This window comes from Colletes latitarsis, chromosome 6 (assembly GCF_051014445.1).
Source record: "Colletes latitarsis isolate SP2378_abdomen chromosome 6, iyColLati1, whole genome shotgun sequence".
In the NCBI taxonomy this organism is placed as follows: domain Eukaryota; kingdom Metazoa; phylum Arthropoda; class Insecta; order Hymenoptera; family Colletidae; genus Colletes; species Colletes latitarsis.
This window is the reverse complement of record NC_135139.1, coordinates 11,722,201-11,742,410: the sequence shown is the minus strand read 5'-3', so window position 1 is coordinate 11,742,410 and position 20,210 is coordinate 11,722,201. Positions and strand designations below refer to the sequence as shown.

The following is a 20,210-nucleotide window of genomic DNA, read 5'->3' as shown; positions in this document are numbered from 1 at the left end:
TGGATCCCCTTTTTTCTCTACTTCTGTCTTTCTTTGTCATCGTGTATCGCCCCCTAGACGCTCTTTGCCAGAAGGGCTCTAAAGGGAAAAGACTCGCCGACCAATATTCCCCGTCGAATGAAAACAGAAACTCGATGGTGGCAATCTCTCACCCTCTGCAGATGCAAATTCGGATATGCTTCTTCGATTCCATCTCCCGCGACGACAGATAGGTGTCGTCGAGCTATCGAAAAATAATTCTCGCCAGAAGAAACCAGCGACTCGCTTTCTTTTCTCGAGCCAGTTCCCTTTCGGCGGGGGTGAACTCTAATCCGATTCGGTTTCTTGAGGAACTTGAGCCTCTGTCTTATCGCGCGTGCTAGGTCAATGACCCTGAAAGCCACTTTTAAGCCTATTTGAACGGAAATATGGGGAGCATAAGTTGGTTAGTCCACCCCAAGACTGTCGCACAGCCCTGAGCTTGTTTAAAGAAGACGTTTTAACGCGTTGCACGGATTTTTCTAACGAGCCCTTCAACACCCCCGCTATTATTTTCTACGAAAACACCATAGAATAAAAATTTATTTTATGCAGTATTTTTCTCGTACATCTGGTGTCTTCAGCCATGTTCAGAAATGGTCAAAATTTTTATCTACGTGAAAATTATAAATAACGAATGAAAGATAAATAGCCTTTCATCTTTTTTTACTCGTTCGATAAGATTTAAGTAAATTTCAGCGTTGAAGATAGCTCTGAGTTTTATAACAAAATGTCATTTATTGCCATTATTATCACATTTATCTAATATGTACGACTTTTTATTTATTTGTATAGATTTTTCTGGGACGATCAAAGACTAATGCTTCGGGATTAATACGAATAATGGAGATTTCGTTGAATCGAGTAGGGATCGAGCACACGTAACGTGTGTATACACAGAAACTATAGACGGTTAAACTGCATTATGATATATCATGCATGTTTCAAACTATCCGAAGCTTCAACATGTATTCGAGCATCGGAGAGTTTACACGCGTTACACCTATGATCCGAATATGCGCTTCGAGTCTCGGAAAATATCGGCGAAATTTAGGGAAAAACTTGGACAAAACTGTAAACGCGGTGAATTTCGAACCTCCGGTTCGTTGAATCGCGTAATCGGCTAACAAAGAGCTCGAACGCTCCGCGAAAAGAACAATGCATAAATTTCGACGTCCAGTATTTAATACGTTGGCGGTGAAATATTTTTTCTCGCTGAGCGTTTCGACCGACGTTCCTTCAATGGTTCGCAGAATTCAACGAGGAAATTTTCTGGAGCGATATATGAGCATCTAAAATTTAAATCCATGCGAATTTGTCGGTTCCGCGAAAAATCCATACGAAATATCGACGATGCGGTAGAAAATAATAAAAGAAAAACGAATACCTACACAAATCGCCTATACATTATAAATTCAAGTTTGCATACTGAGCTCGCCGGTACAATATTCCTCGGCACGGCGCACGAGAAACGTCTGCTATACGAAACGAAAATAAGAAGTAAACTATGAGGAATAGAATAAATTTGCGAATTCGCGCGTGATAGCGAAAACATGCTCTCGCGGATTCGCCTGCTTGCGAAAATGCTTTGCGAATCTTCCGTCAAATTGGCAAACCGTTTTATTAACTCGATAGTTTATCGAGCGAAACGTTCTTCCTTGATCGAATCGTCGATTCGTTCGTCAAAATAAAGGAGAACGAACCTAAGAAAGTTATAATCTTTTAAGAATATAATCAAATAAATAATTTAATTTGCTGTTGACTCGTTATTCTATATTAACAGTTAACCAAGCCTATCGTACATTATTCTGCACATATACGAGAATAAGTTACACTGTTGAATTTTGTATAAAAATTACTATAACTGAACCAATCACATATTTTTAATTTATAATTTTTTTCGAATGTTTCGAACTATCTTTTGAAAAATAATAACACGTCTTCATTGTATCAAAATTTAAAAAATTGAACAGTTAGAATTGAGAAAATACAAGTAATTATGAGAACGCTGTTATTAACCTAACCTTAACAAAAAGGGATATAATAAATAGTATAAAATGGAGAACGAGAAAGGGAAAAGAAAATAATATTTAATAAAGTACATTGAATCGAGAAAAGTAAAATAATATAAGCGGCATAAATTGAATTACATTACTGGAAAACATACGTCATAACTGAATAATTTGAGTTTCTAAGAATACGCGTGTTCCATTAACGAGCAATATGGACTGCAAAGAAACAGTAACCCGAATCCAGGGAGACCGAACATTAAATACTGTAAAATATAGGAAATGGACGACGCGAAATCGAACCGAATGACCATTGGAAATGATAAATAAAAGAAGAAACGTGTAGCGGCCAACCTTATAATCAGCAAAAATAGCTTCATTTCGCGAAAGGACATCAAATATAATACAGATGAATTGCACCGGCTCGTATTAACTTTTTCGACGAATGACAACGGACGCGTCGAACTCGTAAAACACAGAAAGCATGACGAATACCTCGACAAAAATATTATGTCCATTAGAGAAGAAAGAAAAGTAGAAATAAAACATCTTCAGTTTCGTGAAATCGATGTTGTCCAATTATTGGACGCAGTAATTCACAATATGTGCGACGCAGGTAAAATATTCGGATATTCTCCTTGGATTTGAATATAAAGAACACAATATTGCATACAGCGTACAATATACTCCTTTTAAGTTTGTTTACCAGAAGAAACGATTTTTTAATAAATCCCCTGAATTTTAATCCTTTCCAGTATTTCGTTCCGGTCAGTCCTGTGTCGTGTCCAGCTTAACATAAAATATTCTGTAATATTGTGATTGGATGCAGTAGTGATTATATAATATAATTAAAACATGATTAACTTGTATCAACCGAAAACAGTCACTAAATTTTAATTCCTTGATATTTACAAGGTTGCTGATGAACAGTATAAGTTGCATATATAATAATGTGAAAAAGAAATGATTAAATAATAATTATTATTATACCCTTCGCTCTCCGAATCTAAGTTCTGTACCCCATAACAACTTGTTTACAGTACATTATGTCTTCAATGACTTGTACTTTATTTCACGTTTAATGTTAATTAAATAAATCTACAGGAATTTTGCAGGTGATCCAACACACAGCTTCAAGGGAAAAGGAAATGCGCTCTGAGTCACAGAGGGTGAAAAAAAACACCCTAACAAACTAGAGAAGTCCTTGTCCCTTTTAAGAAACTCCCTCTGCCCGTGCAGCCATTGTCTTAGCATGCAACAACCAAACGCAAACACTCTACGGCGCCTCCGACTGAATTTATAGCTCACCCCAAGGAACAGGCACCGCTATTTATTCTCTCGGTAAAGATCGTTAACGGGGTCCGATAATTTCGAAAAAAAAGACCGTAAAATATAACCGGCCATTAATTCGAATTCCAAGCAGCCGGAACTCGCCGAAGTAAGTGGCATTCCTTTTTCACGACGATCATACGTCTTTGTCCTCGCGGCGCGGCAATTAGAATACGAGGATTGTCACGCAACGGTCTGGCGAATCACGACGACCTATCGCTCTTGTGGAATCCCTGACGTCTACAACGTTCCACCAGAGAGGCCAGGAGCGAGGAACATTCTTATCTGGACAAAAATTTCGACCGACGAAAAATTGTTTGTCCGATACTCTAATAAATGGTGGAATTTTAGTCGTTGAATTAAATATCAACCAGAAATTTAATCGTTCGTGAGAGAAAATTGCTATTTAAAAATTTATAACGATCTAACTATGTTAACGACTAAAAATACGTAAAGTTAAATGCTTTGAATTTATTGAAATCTTGAAAAATTCCTGAATTTGTACTTTATCAAATCAAAATAATAACACAAAAAGAATGCCAATCAACGCCAAGAATAGATTACTTCATAAGTATTGGAACGATTTAAAGAATGCATGGAATAAATTCCACGCTAAAATGAAAGTTTAAATGATATCTGTTGAGAATCCTCCAATTTTAAAGGAGTATCGATGTATCGAGAACGTCAGTTTGTATCGACATACCGATGTCTTTTGTCGGTCGAGGGCGAACGCACGTGTCGAGTATGTTCGAGTACACGTTCTCCATGCTAGATGTTCGATGAAATTATGCGTACCGTGACCCGTTGCAACCCTCTGCATGGAATGACACGTGCGTGAAAATGCCGCGACGCCGACGTCTCTAGCGTCTGTCCGTGTTTATGCGTCACGACGGGAATCGAATCGATCCGAAAGGCATCGGGGCTATGCGACATAAAGGAATATCTTCACGGCGATCGTTCCTCCGTATCGTCCAGATACTACGCGATCTTTATAATCCCGAGGAAATCGACGACGGGTCACCGTAACGATTCCGTCGTCGAACATTCCGTCCCGTATGTTTCCGCATGGCGTACGTATCGTTCGTCACGGAAACTAACCGTTGCCAGACTCGTGATGACTCCATTTTTCTCTGAAATACGCCACGAGGAAAACTAGGTACAAAGGAACGCGTCGTTTGGACGTTCCAAGGCAGTTAATCAAAGAATCGTTACCTAATATTGCCCTAACAATGAAAAGAAAAGAAAATATCCTGTTCCTCAAAAATGAACCCTTCTTAAAAAACTCTTTTTAAGAATATTTATAAACCAACACGTTGTAATTTCATACTATCGAAACATTGAAGAGTTGCTTTGAGCAAAATTTATTACGAAATCTTTTACTTTCCTTCGGTTTGAATAAAATTATTTTAATTAGAGAATACCAAGATAATCGGATTGCTTAAATTTATAATGATCGCACATTTTGTCTACCTTTCCGCCAACTTCTTATCGTCAGCTACCGAAGAGAGCCAACAGAGAGAATTCGAAAACTAACAAAGAACTGCAAAGAACTTTTTGCTCGAGCGGCTGTTTCGAGCAACGTATATATTTTCAAGAACCGTTCAGACTGTTCCACCCACACTTTTCAAGAAGTAATTCTGTCGAGAGACTTCGCGGTATCGATAACTGTACCCTTAGCGCTCGGAGGAAGCAGCCGACGCGATAACACATCGCGAAACGTATAAATATTGAATGTACGTCGTTCGCGAACAATTAGGTTTGTACAAGTGTTAGCAGCCGCCAATAACATCCAACTTTCATAGTACTACCCCCGGAACGACTTACAACTACCCTCACGACGCGACAACGCTTCTGCTCTCGTGTACGTGTCTACTTACACGAACATATCGACCGTAGGAGTTATCTTGTGACGTAATTATAACTTGTAGTTTCTAGTACTTTAGTTCACGAAGGTTAGTGTAAGGAGGAATAGGGGACGAGAGGGGCAGAACAGCCACCGAAGTCTGAGAGATCGTCATTTGCCTGCTTCTGCTGAACAAGGAACAGAGATAGCTAGCGGGACCAAGACGAGCAAACTAACGACGAAACCAACCGACGGAGAGAACGAATCTCATATATACTGTTATATACGTAAGCTCGAGACGAGGACGCCGTTAGAACGAGATAGAAGGAAAACGTGGAAGAGTCACCGGAGAGAAGGCAAGGAAGTGAGACACGAAGAGATCCAACCATGCTTAGAAGCGCGGCAACTTCCTCTTTACTTCGTGGCTCCGAACTCTCTTCGAAACGAGGCAGTCATCTGCTTCTGTTGTCGGTAGCAAACTCGCAACGATGATGCAAAATGCAACCGTGACTTCTAAGACCGATACTCGGATCGCCATATTTCGTGATAACCGACCCACGAACCGATTTTATCGTTGGGATGTTGCTTTCATCCCCCTAATTGACGATCGAACGTGTAATTCGATTATAATTGACGATTCAACGTGTAATTCGGTTATAATTACCGATTATAAGGTCGTTCAAGTGCTTAGATTTCTGATTTTTGAGCTCGATTGTCTGTCGAGGTAGCATTCGAATTTGTTTTAGTAAAACCTAGACCTTTTTATTAATTATAGCGAGAAACTTAGACACGTTCAACCGTGACGCTCTATGTTTTTATTATTAACGAATAAAATGAACTCAAGAAGTTTGTTTTTTGACGTACTCACGATCAAACATTAAATAATTTTCTGAATATATATTCAAACAGTGCTTATTTTTCTAGAAATGTTCGACTCGAAAGCAGTTGTTTGCAAGCAAAATTATGGTGTTCATCATGAAAATGTAGAACTAATAAGATTCTAAATTAATTTAATAGTTTTCTTTTCAATTTTGTCACAATGTAAATGTTGTCGTTTAACATAAAAAAAGTAACAAATGTGAATTAAAATGCGTTTAAGTAAAGATACTCGTGGCCCCCGTAAAAAGACTGAAAATGACTTTTTCAAGAACCGGCGACAGTTTTCGAAAAGAATGATTTTTCGAGAATAAAATTTACACGTAAATTGGGTACAAAGTCTGAACAGAGAGATTCAACCATAGATACTTGACACCGTCCTCGCGGAAACGACACGCGCCACGAAGAGACGCGCACAGAGAGAATTCAAAACGTCAAATATCAAATATTTAATTCGTCCTCAGCGCGAGAGGTAACCGTGAGAAAATCAAGGGTGACGGTGAAAACGGGGAATAGAGAGAAGGACGGTGATATTTTGAGGTTGCACGCTTGCTCTTTGAATGCCCGTTGAACCGCAAAACCTCTAACACATAATCGCGTTTCCGCACGGTACACTCGACTCGACACTTCGAGCATTGTTGACCGCTGGAAAACGGACAACCAGCACTTTTAGCGGCGCGCTTTTTGCTTTGAAAGCCCCCCTGGGACACGCGACGAAGGTGCAATTAGCGATTGTCCGCACTTTCAGCAATTAAGGCCGAAACAATGTTGAAAAACTGCGGGAGTCGACTGTCACGACTAATTTCTCTCTGTTTCTGTCCTAAGCGATGATTTCACGGCTTTCGGTTCGCAAGACGTTTCAGCGCGATGAGCTCGCTGACGAAAAGAAATAAGAAAGACATGAAACTAAAGGTGAATCGTAATGTTTACGCATGTCAACCATTGACTGTCAGTACCTCAAACTCTATGCGTCCCACAGTGGGGCAAATCACGTGTCAATATTTTCGTTAACAACAAAATCTATACTAATAATTAGTTAAACGCATAAGTCATTGTCCAACATCCATTGAAAACTAAAATTATCATTTACAATTATAATTTTTTTTTTAAATGAATGATACGCGATAGAATTAAGAGAATTATTTATTATTTTAAATATGTGAATCGTTATAAATTTGATACTACTGGATCATTGTCAAAAATATCTTCAGCGTTCGGGGCGTCACACGAAGGGAATACATCAAATTTATTGTCACAGATTTTATCGTTAAATTACCGATATAAAGTGCCTGCAATTAGGTTTGAAATTTCATATTTTCCAGCGTATGCCGTCGAACAGAAAGATATTATTGACAAGCAAATTTTGGAAACAATGCGTTGTCGAACTGCAAGTTATTACTAATAACACGAGTAATGAACTGCACATCCGGCATCAATAATCATCGACGATATCCATAAATATGCATAACCATTACTATAATTTCGATTGCAGCTATCATTTACGACAACGTTATATCACAAATAGTGTACTAAAAATTTCGAAACATATTTTCGAATAATTTTTGTAAACTGCCATAAAACGATAAATAAAATTAAAAAAAAATATTAACCTTCTCGCGTATTTTACCAATTTTGTTCAAATGCTTGGAACGAATAAATCATAATATAGGAATGCTATAAAATAAAAATTTAATCGCATTACGAAAACTGAGAAAAGCTGAGGTACAAACGAACGTGTTAAAAAATCGGATTTCGTCGTTCCTGATTTTATTTTGGCATTACACGATTATCGCCTAATTGTTGTTGATTCGTAAGTATACTAGAGCGTTAAAATGAGATCGATCGAAGGCCATCAATCAGTTAGAAAATGACACCGGCAGTGTCATTCAAAGCGAATTTGTTCAGCCCGACTAGAAACAAGCCACGCAGCTATCGCGTTTAATCCAGGTTCCGGTTACTGAAATACTATCACGGTGTCGTCTTACAAGGCAAAATAGCCGACCGTGTATTCGTAATTTTGCAACACAATACACGCCCGCGTAAATTCGCGATTGACGAGTTTTCGGCTGAGTGGCGGTGACACGCTTTCTATTAATTTTCGCGCTATCGTTTATAACGGGACATCGCTGGGAACTTTCTGGAACGGCTGATTAATTTAACTCGGGCTTATGAGATTGCACCCAGAGCGAGGGTTTCGCCTCATGCATATCCCGAAATGTTCCGAAACAACGGGGCAACTCGCGACACAAGTATGTCCCAACGAACACGAGAGAGTCTGGTGAAACGACGCTGATCCTTTCTCGAATCCGCGGAGCATCGAGGTGTCCGATCGAAAGATTTATCGTCGCGACAAAATCGAAGAGAAAAAAGGAACTTTACTCCACCACCCTGACCTTGCTTTTCCCTTTCGTTCTCGTTTCGTCCCCTGGGTCGGACGGGCGAATTTATCGAACCACGTGAGAAGTAATGGATCAGACGATATTCTATATCGCAACGACCTTTAATCCAGTGTTTCTCAAGCTCCAACTTTCTCTCGATAAAACAACGTTCATGCAAACGTTCTATAATAATATTAAATTATTATTTTTTTAATCATTTGAACAGTTGTTTGCTGGAAAATTAATATTTGTATCGTCTCATATTTGTTGGTTCCTTTTAGTAACACAGATAATAGTAGAAAGAGAAAAAAACAGTGAAATTATTTTAAGAAACGCGACAAAGATGTTAAACACTTTTGTTAAAAATGGATCTTCCTAAAAATTGTATCGTTTATAGAAAGAATATTTACTACATCTTGATCATTTGTATGGTATAAAAGTAAAATCAGTAGAAACAGTGGATACTGGTCAGACACGCCAGAGCTACTTCAATTGGATCACTTAAAATTCAATTATCTCGTAAACGAAGTCTCGAACGAACAAGTTTTATTCTTTATTTTCGATTTGTTTTTTTCATGTAGTAACACATTAATAAATCAGGACCAATCTAATAGAATTTGTTACTTTTAAGGTGATATTACGAAAAGCAGTTTTTTTATTTCGTTATATAATACGCTTCTCTTTTATTCTACGAGTTTCCAGACATCCCAACAGTACTACTATTTGAGAAACACTGTTCTAATCAATGATTCTGAATTAGCCTGACGTCGGTACCACCTAAACATTTTTTTCGCTTTGGAGAATGTTATAAAAAACCGCGTGTAGATACTGTATGTTTTCTTTTAATTAATCTATCATTTTCATGATGTTTAAAAAGTTATCCATTCATTTACGAATTGAAATCAGTCCTTTGAAAATAAATGATTTACGAGATTTTAAGGTTAATTTCATCCAGTAATTCTATCGGAACCATTTATTGGAACCACATGCGTTCCCGTAGAATTATGCACCATATTAACACATTTACTACGACCAATCGGTTGGAAAACCACAGACCACGCTACGTTTATAGTAATTTTGCTTAATGCAGGTGTATGATTTGAGCCATGTAAAAATAAAATGAATCGAATTGGCTGACTAAATATTCTAAAGGATATCTCATACATAATATATTCGTAATATACATGACACTGGTCTACAGTTCATATTTTATTTGTTTATACTTTGAATATTTAACCCGACTAAAAAGTTTGCTTTTGCTTTTGTAACCGTAATGCTAACAACGACTAAAGATTAATAAAATTACAGGGATTCAATCGAGCAGAATCGGAGAAATTACTAAACAGTATCATTCGATACGAACGAAATTCTAACAGTGTTTCGCGCAGCAATTTCAATTTTAATACCTGTCCCGATCATTTATGACGTTCATCAGCGTGTGTTTGAATATTGTAATATAATTATTATGAAATTACAGAATGACAACGTAATAATCTTCGAGGGAATAATGCAAGAGCGTTTGTAAATGTCACGTCGCCTCTATGACGATTGTCCCTATGAGCAATAATTTGCAACGGGCGAAGCATCAATCTCGTTAATAAATAATTACAATTACCGTGCCGAATAATACGGAATATTAATCACACGTTACCCGTTGTGTGCTGAAAACTTGTTGAAACGGCCGCTTCAAACGTTCAACGAGGAATACAGAAAAAAATTTTATACACAGCCGAGAATAATCCTGCTGAACTTTTTAATTAATAATATCGCAAACGATTAATTACAGAGAGGGAGAAAGAAACTTTCGAACGAACACGCAGACTTTTTCGACGCGACCGTTACGTTCGCTGGTTTGCCACTATTTTCGCGTAATTACCGAAGCAATTTCAAAACAACGCCCACCGAAGCTATCAAACTCATAGTGGAATGATGCTCGATAGGGATGAGGGTGAAAATTTTCGAAAGCATGTTAAAAATAGTATTCCAATTATTATTGTTCAAAGACACTAGAAAGAGCATATTTGGAATACCGAAATATCTAAACAAATACCAACGTTATCTAATTTATATCATTTTTAACTAATGACATTTGTGGACGAATCGTTATTTTAATAATTCGATCATTGCTAACGTGGTCAAACTACACCAACGTTTTAAAAGAAATCATTTAATCTACTCGTATTAATTCTATATCATTTTGCAATCATTTCGGTAACATAAAGTATAACGATGATGTTCTTGGCTAGCTAAATTGTATTTTATTCAAATTTCGAAAAAACTTTTATCCTTTGTTTCGAATCACAACATGAAACACTCACAAACCTTTTCTTTTGTTTTAATGTTAGCAAAAAATATATAAATACTTTTATTTTTCAGAGCACTATAACTTTGTAAATACTTGTATATCAACTTTACGTGGTTAGTTTACAATTTCAATGCATCGATAACGAACTATCAATCTCAAACTAATTACGGTAAAGTCATTCGCGTTTCAAACAAATCTCATCGTAGCCCTTCTCTACACATTCTAAAACAAACAATGCGTAAATTCCCTCAGGAAGTAGGTTTACATTCGTCTCGAGTCAAAGTTCTTCGCAACCTTCAGGCGCACTTGCAAACTTCGCCCAACCGCTTCGACCGTTCGCACTTGAAATCTATCGCAAACAAGGATCTCTATTAATTCAGACTGCATTATCCGAGTCCCGTCTGAATTTACAAGTTGAAACACAAGAGCAAATCATCGCGACACCTGTCGAGACCCCCGTAGATCGTCACAATTATAATTTGTATCCCGTTCGATCACGACCTTAATTGAACCCCATGAATAATGATGATTGCATAACGAGCCGAAGATGGGTTTGGCGCAATTATCAGCCGTTACGTAACGACTCGCGTTTTGCAACTAGAACCAACTAGAGCCACGATACGTGGCAGAACCTGGAAATTGTTACGTAGCGATTTACGTTTTACGTCACGAATAGCGATTAATGGCGTAACACGAAAACACCTGGCAAGCTTAGCATAAGACTGGTCATTGATCCGACGGATTGCTCGGTCACAGAAAATATAAACAAAGGTGCACAATTTTTACACGATATCGGAAATCACGGTACAGCAACGTTCGACAAAATGTAATTAAACCGACGATAATTGCCAATTATGCTACGTTTAATGAAAGCCTCCTTCAGAGCTATATATCATAGATTAATTAACTGAAATAAATGCAAGATATGTTTAAACAATATACAGAAAGGTAACATTTAGAAAAATAAAGTGTAGTAGACTTTTTCTTCTTTCGGTGTGGCTAACTACACTTTATGGTAATTTCAAATTGTACGTACAGTAGAACCTCGATTATTGCACGAAAGTTTCGTTCATTGGTGTTGACATCATTACAAGAATTTTCACTTTACTATTCAGGTCTGATATCCTATTATAAATGTGTTCAAATTGCGGTTTTAAAATTCTAGTATAACCCACAAATACAATTTTACCATTTCTCATGCAGATATTTTAAAATTGACCTTTCTAGTTATATCCCATTATCAGTGTTTATCAACAGTTGTATTTATAGACAGAATTCATGAAGAAATTGGCAAGGACCAAGAATAAACTACTCCGTATTGCTTATTTTAGATTCAGATAAATATAACAGCACCGTTATAGTCGCTTTCCAGATATTCGATCATCGTAAAAATTCTAAAAAAATCATTTAAATGAATTTTAGAGAAAACTGAACTCTACGTACAAAAGTTGAAAACTTTCTTTATTTTTTACATGAAATATTGTTCTACGAATATCATTGTTATCCTCGATTAAAATAATATTAAGCGTTTCAAACTTTTCTGAAGTATCGAACAATTATTTTCAGTAATAAAAAGTCCAACGATCAGTATGAGAAAGTTACAGCAATGCGAAAATTCTAAATAATAAGAGAGACTAGAATGACGCGTGGTAGTTGAAGCAACGTTGCTCGCGATGAAACAAATGAAAACGTTAATTTGATATTCAGCGGAGCGATCGCCACTTTCGCGAGTATCGAATAACGTACATCTAGAGGGACGAGTGCAATCGGTGGTCTCGTTTTGAGCCAGCTGAGCCGCGATAAGAGGCCTTGGCAATGAAATATAACGAGTTGCGGTTAATTTTTCTAATTTGCGAAGCTGTTGTTGCTGGTTGAAAGCACCGCTAAACGATTACGTTTCGCGGGAGCTTGCAAAAACTCGATCGTCTGGTCGATGAAATTTTGATGGGTACCACTCGAGTCTGTTGTTCGCGATAGCGTATCGCGTTTACGATAAGTATCGTTGATAAAGCTTGCATCCTCGGGTAGTCTGTTTAAATGCAATTTATAAGTCGATTTTGAAAACGTATAAGCGGCTCGACTACTTTTGCAAAGATTTATAACTTCTGCCGTGACTCTAAGACGTAACGAAACTTTTTTGTAACCTGAATAAAATTTTCTGATCGCTCAAGGTCACTTCCCCCCACCGTGAATCACACCTAAACGTTTAAATTGGATTTCGGAGAAAATTTCAAGAGCGAACGAGTGCTTCGATACAATTTTTTACAGGTTGAATCGAATATATTGCCCACAAGGCCACTTTCTCCACGTTCCTAATTTTCTTCCATGTTCGAATATTCATCATTTTTAACATTCATTTAATATTTTCACAACACGATCACCACTTATACGCTGCACCAGCCCCTTCCTGTGTTTGAGTTACAGGAACTGGCTGCAAATTTACGCCAAGAGACTTGAGATAGAGTAGTATAGGTAGCCAAATAGTATAGTGGGGATAGCTCCTTTATAGCCTTGGGCATCCAACTGATTTTGTTGACTAGAGTTCGCGAAACTCGTATTATCTGTCGTCATTCGAATACCTCGGTAAGTAAGAGCAAGATAGAAGCACTCATGTGGTTTCAATTGTTCGCTTAATGGAATTTCTTGGAATAGTTTACTTAATGGAATTGTTGCACCTTACTTTGGAAAGCACGGTTTTAATCGAAAGTAGAAATTAATTTAAAAATATATTAGTTTCATAAATAAATCTAAATCCGTATTTACATTCATCTGCCCATTTAACTCCTAAGCCCAATCAACAAATAAGCGATTACTTGTTATTCAGTCATAATTCATATTATTCAGTTTATCCGTGTTAACATGATTCGCGCGTGGTGAATGTTCATAAATCTTCTCGCGGCTCGAAATATTGGAATTTGGGCTGCCTGCTGTTCGTTAGTCGATATTGTCCTCTTCTTCGGTACCTTAAAGCACCCTCGAAATGTTCATCGAAAAGTCCTCGACCCCCTAACCCATATGCACCGGCTGTTTCCCGAGTGCAGTTAGGTGACTGAGTTCCTATCAAAGAAAGATCGCGGAAAAACTGGTCCCTGGTTGAATTTTACTAAAAAACTTTACAACGAGTTCGTAATAAAATTTCATCAAAAAGCTATACAATCTCGAACAAGTCCAACCCGACCACTAAAGATTCTCGTTCGACGATACCAAATATCAAATGCTGGTATTTAACGAATCGCTAGCTCTCAACGCAAGAACACGATTGCTTTCTTTCTTTGACTAGCAAAGAAGCCGCGAGAAGCAGACGGTAAAATTTTTCTCAAACAGGCACAGTCGGCCGCTGCGGGCTAACCGAAAGGACATGCCTCTCCCTAAGAAGTAAGGATTACAGAGGCACGCAGGCTCGAGGGTGGCCAAAGCCTTTGTCTGGAATTGCTTGAAAACCGGCAATGAGAGCGCCCCCTATCCAGACCAATTACCTTCTTTCCTTTCGTCTTTCCCCCGGCCCTTCTTCTCCCTCTTTTCCCTCGAGGTGTCGTGGCACTCATCCCGCTGAAGAAATTTCGTTCGCGTTCAATTTTAGCCGCGGGATAAGGGATAAATGCCAAACTCGTCCCCCTCATTTCCACCACCCCCCTTCGTTTCAACGTCAGTTTCCCCTCGGTTCTCCTGCTTACTGTTACGCCTTCCATTACTTTGCTTTCTCTGCTTACTTTCGAGCCCGTCTTCTCTTCGAATTCTCATTTAAATCCGATATTCTGTATTTTTTCGTTGGTCAGTCACTCGAAAAAAATACGTCAAAAACACGTCACTCAGGCCGTAGAAATAAAACCACGCGAACGAAACTGCACTTTTCGAATCACAACACCGTGTTATGTGTCGTAAATTATCGAACACAGTTTTTAAATTAATTTATCACTCTAGTGGCTTGAGTCGCTAATATTTTTGTTCATATTCTCAAATATTCGTTAAAATACGAAGAGAGAAAATGTATAAATAAAAGACTACGAGAAAACCTCACTTTTATTTAAAATGCTTAGTAATACTTTAAAAATTTAATCTTGAAAAATCGCTAGTGCAAAGCTACGTAAATCAGAGCGTCCTTAATATAAATTCGCACGAATTTATGGACCCGATTTCGTTCAGACTTTACATACGGCGATAGTCAATTTAAATAATAAAAATTTCTCCGTGTAATACAGCAACAATCGAAATTCGTTTGCAGCGATTTTTCGGTTCCTTCGTGGCCACGTTTCTTCGTAGAAGAGCAGAGCGGTTATTATGAACGATCACCGGCCGCGTCGCGGAAATTCGTACGACACGTTTTCTGCATTTGGCGGTCGACGCGCGCACCCGGAAAAAGTTGAAAAATCATATTTAGCTTCGCGTATAATGTCCATGGACGGCGGATTTCCAGCGACCGATATCTCGTCGGCCAATTTCAATTTCACTCTCGTTATCGATCAGCCGCCCGAAGTGAGAGTACCTACGGTTCGGCTGTACATCACGCGGAATTAAAAGTTCCCGATTCGTTGCCAGAATGTGTAACGACTCTGAACGAACTCTGGCTTACGTTCTCGCACGGTAATCCGTATTCCTGATACGTATAGCGCATGTTTCGAAACATTAATTCTGTCAAACGGAAGCGAACGAATCCATCCACTCTGTCAACGTGCAACTATGATGTCGAGGTTTCGGATATAGGACGCGACACGTTAATTTTATCTAACATTAGAAATGCCGACAATTATAGTGTACTTATTTCTACCAATGAAATTAAAACGATAGATGCTTGAATAATTATATAATGGAATGGAAATAAGTGTTTATTCGTTTTATATAATTTTTTGCAAGATTTAGGAAAAATTACGAGTGAGTCATTTTTACTGCTTTTGTAGTTCTAGTGTTAAAGACACTGTTCGTATTCTTTTACTTTGTCAATGTGAAAATCATGATGTTGACGTTCTTGTTCAAGCTAATTTAAGTGGAAATAATTTCCATTTACTTGTAGATATTTATCAAAAATCTTTCGATTTTATTATTTCGAATAGTTGAATTAACAAAACAGTATATTATGAAGAATATGAAGTTGACTCGTCCAATAATATCCATTGCTCACTGAAAAACGAATTAATGCACTACGAAAAACGATATTTCACAATTAAAAACAGTATGTTGAATTATTCCATTTCGCGATTTTTCTTCGAACGATATATTTTTGTATTTGAAAGTGGATACAGACTAACTGATTGCTTTTCTTGTTACTGTCAGAGTAAAATCAAATGGCCACACGAGATCGCTTATGGGCTGCCTCTACCACACCATTTGGCTAACCCCTCCACTTTATCCCTCGTTTCTTCAGACAAATCTACGGACACCCCTGCCTAACTCTCCCATAGAGATAAGCTTCTAGAGCGTAAAAACGAAAGACATGTCCCGTTCACAATGGGGGAACGACCTTGAACGATCAGTTAATTCCACCTACACTTAAATCTATGCACACTCAGCATACTGTCAAACTAATTTTTCTCAAAACTCAAGCGCCCGTATGAAAGAACAATATTATACTTGGGCGTATCTTTGCTCGAATCTTATGCAAATCCGTACGCAAATATAACATTTCTTACGAGACCAAAACTTTGATTTTATACAATTGTAAACTGCATAAATTAAAGTTTGTCTTAATACTTATTTTCGAACGCATGCTAAAATTCTTGGATCCTATTCAAATTTATTTCCTCTAACATTTCAATTTGAGAATTAATTGTTATAGTTCCGAAGTGAGAATTTGTCGTATTTGTTGCGAATAAGATTTGCAGAACTTTAACGAACGATTATCGTCGAGAGAGGATCGCGGAGCAAACGGTTTGCGGTGCCACTGCAGCGCGACGAAAATAATAAAACGATGAAAAGTTCATGACACGTAGCGTCGCGAACACGTAAAGCTCTGGCCCAATTTACCTTGGCAGCCAATTAGCTCGACGCTCCGCTGTCCGCCATATTCAAGACGGCCTTACGTATTCCGGGCATTTCAAATTGCAACACGCAGCGCAGTAATTCCTTCCGTGTTGTGTACGCGAACTTCACTTCACGTGCTCTGTTATTACGCGCACAGAGCAATGGCCGCGGTGCTTAAAGTTGGACGTTTTGGTAATTCGACGCTGCTCGTACACGGGCCGGCCGTGTAACTGGCGACCGGACTCGCGCTACAAGCGACAATTAGAATCTGTTTGCATAATCAGGATAATAATGGAAATTTGGAACGTCGCGCAGGGAATTATTTTAGCCACCGCAAAATACGAGAAACGAACCAACTGTTATTATTTAATACCACAGCGAGACCCCGACGAATCGAAGCCAACTCAATTTTTTTAACATTAAACCGACGTTTCATGTATACCCATTCTTATCATGACCAGTCAAATGACTTTCTTTTTCTATTTTACCAGGCAACGTACTCTTAATGTTTGCATTATGTGTATAGAATATTATGTTTTAAAGTTTATTCGTAAGATATCTTAAAACGTGCATTTTAAAAATCTATACAAAAATATACAATAATTTTACTCTAAATTTGCATATTTAGTGCTTTAACTTCATACAGAAAATTTAAAAACTACGTTAAATTTTTGAATTTTGTAATTAATTCCCAAGAAAACCATTATTTACGAAAAGATGCTGGCTAGTAGTTAGGCAAACATTTTATGTACAAATTAAAATTTATTTTTAATTATATAAAGAATTTATAATCCAGTTTTATCGCACACCAGTAGTATAATCAATAGGAATTACTAAAACTTCATCAGATATATAGCGTCAAAGTAAATGACAAAATAAACATAGAAGATGGCATAATTTATAGTAGGAGATATGATCATTAGGTAGAGGATGAAATGCCCTTTAAAATGAGCGTTTGTACGAGTCGATAGCTTTATTAGTTCTCGAGATATAGCGATTTTAGTTTCAAATCGATGCGGTGGCTAGTTTCGAAGATATAAGGCTTCGTAGAGTTTGTTTACATTTCGTTGCGCTCGCGCGTGTTCATTGATCTCGTGCGCCTGGAAATAGTAAACAGTGCGTAGTAAATTCTTGGAAATACTACGTTTCCTGGTCACGTGACTGTCTCGACTCACGCGCGACAAGGAGGTCCGACGCGACGCGTCAGACGGAGACAGAGATAGTCAAATTAAGAAAAATACCGTTTTACATAACTTACGATATCTCGAAAACGGAAAGTCGGATCAACAAAAACCAAAAACCATTTTAAAGAGGAAGGTTTGCCGCTTCTAACAATGGCTTAATAATTAATAAAAAACTAATAGTTCCGGAACTGCACGCGTCTAAAGTTTTAGAATTTTTAATACGCGTGAATAGGCTATTATACGCGAGCCGGACAGTGAGACGGTCGAATTAAAAAAATTACCGTTTACATAAATTACGATATCTCGAAAACGGAAAGTCGGATCAACAAAAACCAAAAACCACTTTAAAGGGGAGGCTTTGCCGCTTCTAACAATGGCTCAATAATTAAGAAAACACTAGTGGTTTCGGTACTGCACGCGTCTAAAGTTTTAGTATTTCTAATACGCGTCAATAGCCTTTTTTTAACACGGAAGGAGAAATTACGCTTTCATGTAAATTACGATATCTCTGAAACGGAAAGTCGGATCGACGAAAACCAAAAGCCATTTTAAAGGGGAGGCTTTGCCGCTTCTAACAATGGCTTAATAATAAAGAATACACTAGTAATTTTGGAAAAGCACGCGTCTAAATTTTCACAATTTTTAATACGAGTTATTAGACTGTTCTAAGACAGTGGAAACTGAAGATTCTCTCTTTTCATCTTTGCTATATATTTTAGAATGTAATACCAAACTTTAGCTGACTTTTCACAAAAAAATATAAATCGTTTAACCGACTGTGATAGGCAAGAGAGACTATATATTTTTCTCAGAAAACAAACAATAAGAATAAAAGTGAATATTTACAAATTCATTGTACGTATACTATAAGAAAAGTCGTGGGGCTAAATGGTGCTGAAATAACATTCTATGTTACAAATTCTAAACGAAATTTAAAAAACGATCATTTGACCGGTCGTGGTAGATTTAGTGTTAATACAGTGTTCCTCAAAGCATAAAAACATCAACAAATTGTATAAATAAACCCCGGATACATAGAATTCGATTGACTCACCGACAAAATAACACATATACTAGAAACCACAATAATATTTGATATAATTTCGACCCTTAAACCTAACGTTACGATATCGAAACTTGTTTGTAAGTATACGTCTGTAAGAAAAAAGAATAAAAACTACTATCTCCTTCAAAGTTTTAGTTAACTCAATACAATGATAATTTTCAATGTCGAAAAGCGTTGAACGCGAATAACAAAGGGCCCATCGCGACTACACGGAATGTCATCGAATCGGTGAAATTCTTTAGCGTGGAAACTGAAGGAGCGGAATGGTCGCGTTTCCAGAGGCGAAAGAGAAGAACGCGGGTAACAAAATAATAGCGTTAGATAACGCTCGCCGCGGCGATTATAAGATGAAGTGGCAGCTTCGAAGCGAGCATTGGCCGTACGAGCGGAGAAACCAGTCGCTTTCGTCCAGTCCCATCGCTCCGACCGATTTCGTTTCAACCCTCCCCCTCCCTCCGTGTGCATGCCTATTCCACTCCGCTTCTGCACGAATCCGGGCAGCGCGATTCATCACCCATAACAGTTTCACGAACGGAAAAGAAAGAGAGGTGTAACGCGGTTCGTGAAAGGCGAATTGCCGTAACGCCCGGCCGGAAAGTTGAAAATAATAAATTGTCTCCATTAGTAGCGAACCCGCTCTAACTGTCCGTCGAGCCGTATAACCGACTGCGAGTTACATTTCCGACCGAAGGGACAGGGGTAGAGGCACTTTGTCCACCGTAACTGCGAACTTCGTGGCTGTCATCGGTGATAATTTTTGTCCGAGACACCCCCGCGTTTAAACTGTCCGACCGGAATACCCGATCCTGTATCCGAATACGGAATAACGCTCGCGACGAAATAATTCCGCGAAAGGACTCACGAGCATCGTGGAAAAAAGTGAGACCGAGGAGCGGGAGAAGATACAGTTTTCAGTAGAAATGGGGGAAAAAGAGCTTCGAGTGAATTATAGCGCGAAGCGTTCTGTTCTTGACGGGATAGTCTCTAGGAAAAGTTTGCTCGAGCATCGGGGGTTCGAAAAAAAAATTCGTTCGCGATCGAAGGCGAGATATTTTCGAGTCGAAACTTTGTTTTCGGGCTGGTCGTTCTCCAATGTATTTTTGTCGAAACGCATAATTTCCCATATTGGCGGCAACAACGTGTTACCTCGATATCCAGTGCGCGATTATTTCGTTACACGAATTTGATATAAAGTAATAGAATTACACGCGTTATATCATGAGCTTGCCTTCAATGTTTTTGGGCAA

General features: G+C 38.1%; 1 protein-coding gene across 2 annotated transcripts in view; it reads right to left on the bottom strand.

Annotated features, from left to right (window-relative positions):
* The window catches only part of Tei (irregular chiasm C-roughest protein teiresias), a 506,172-nt gene that overhangs the window by 346,761 nt on the left and 139,201 nt on the right, over positions 1–20,210 (bottom strand). The gene's annotated exons all lie outside the window — the stretch shown is intronic.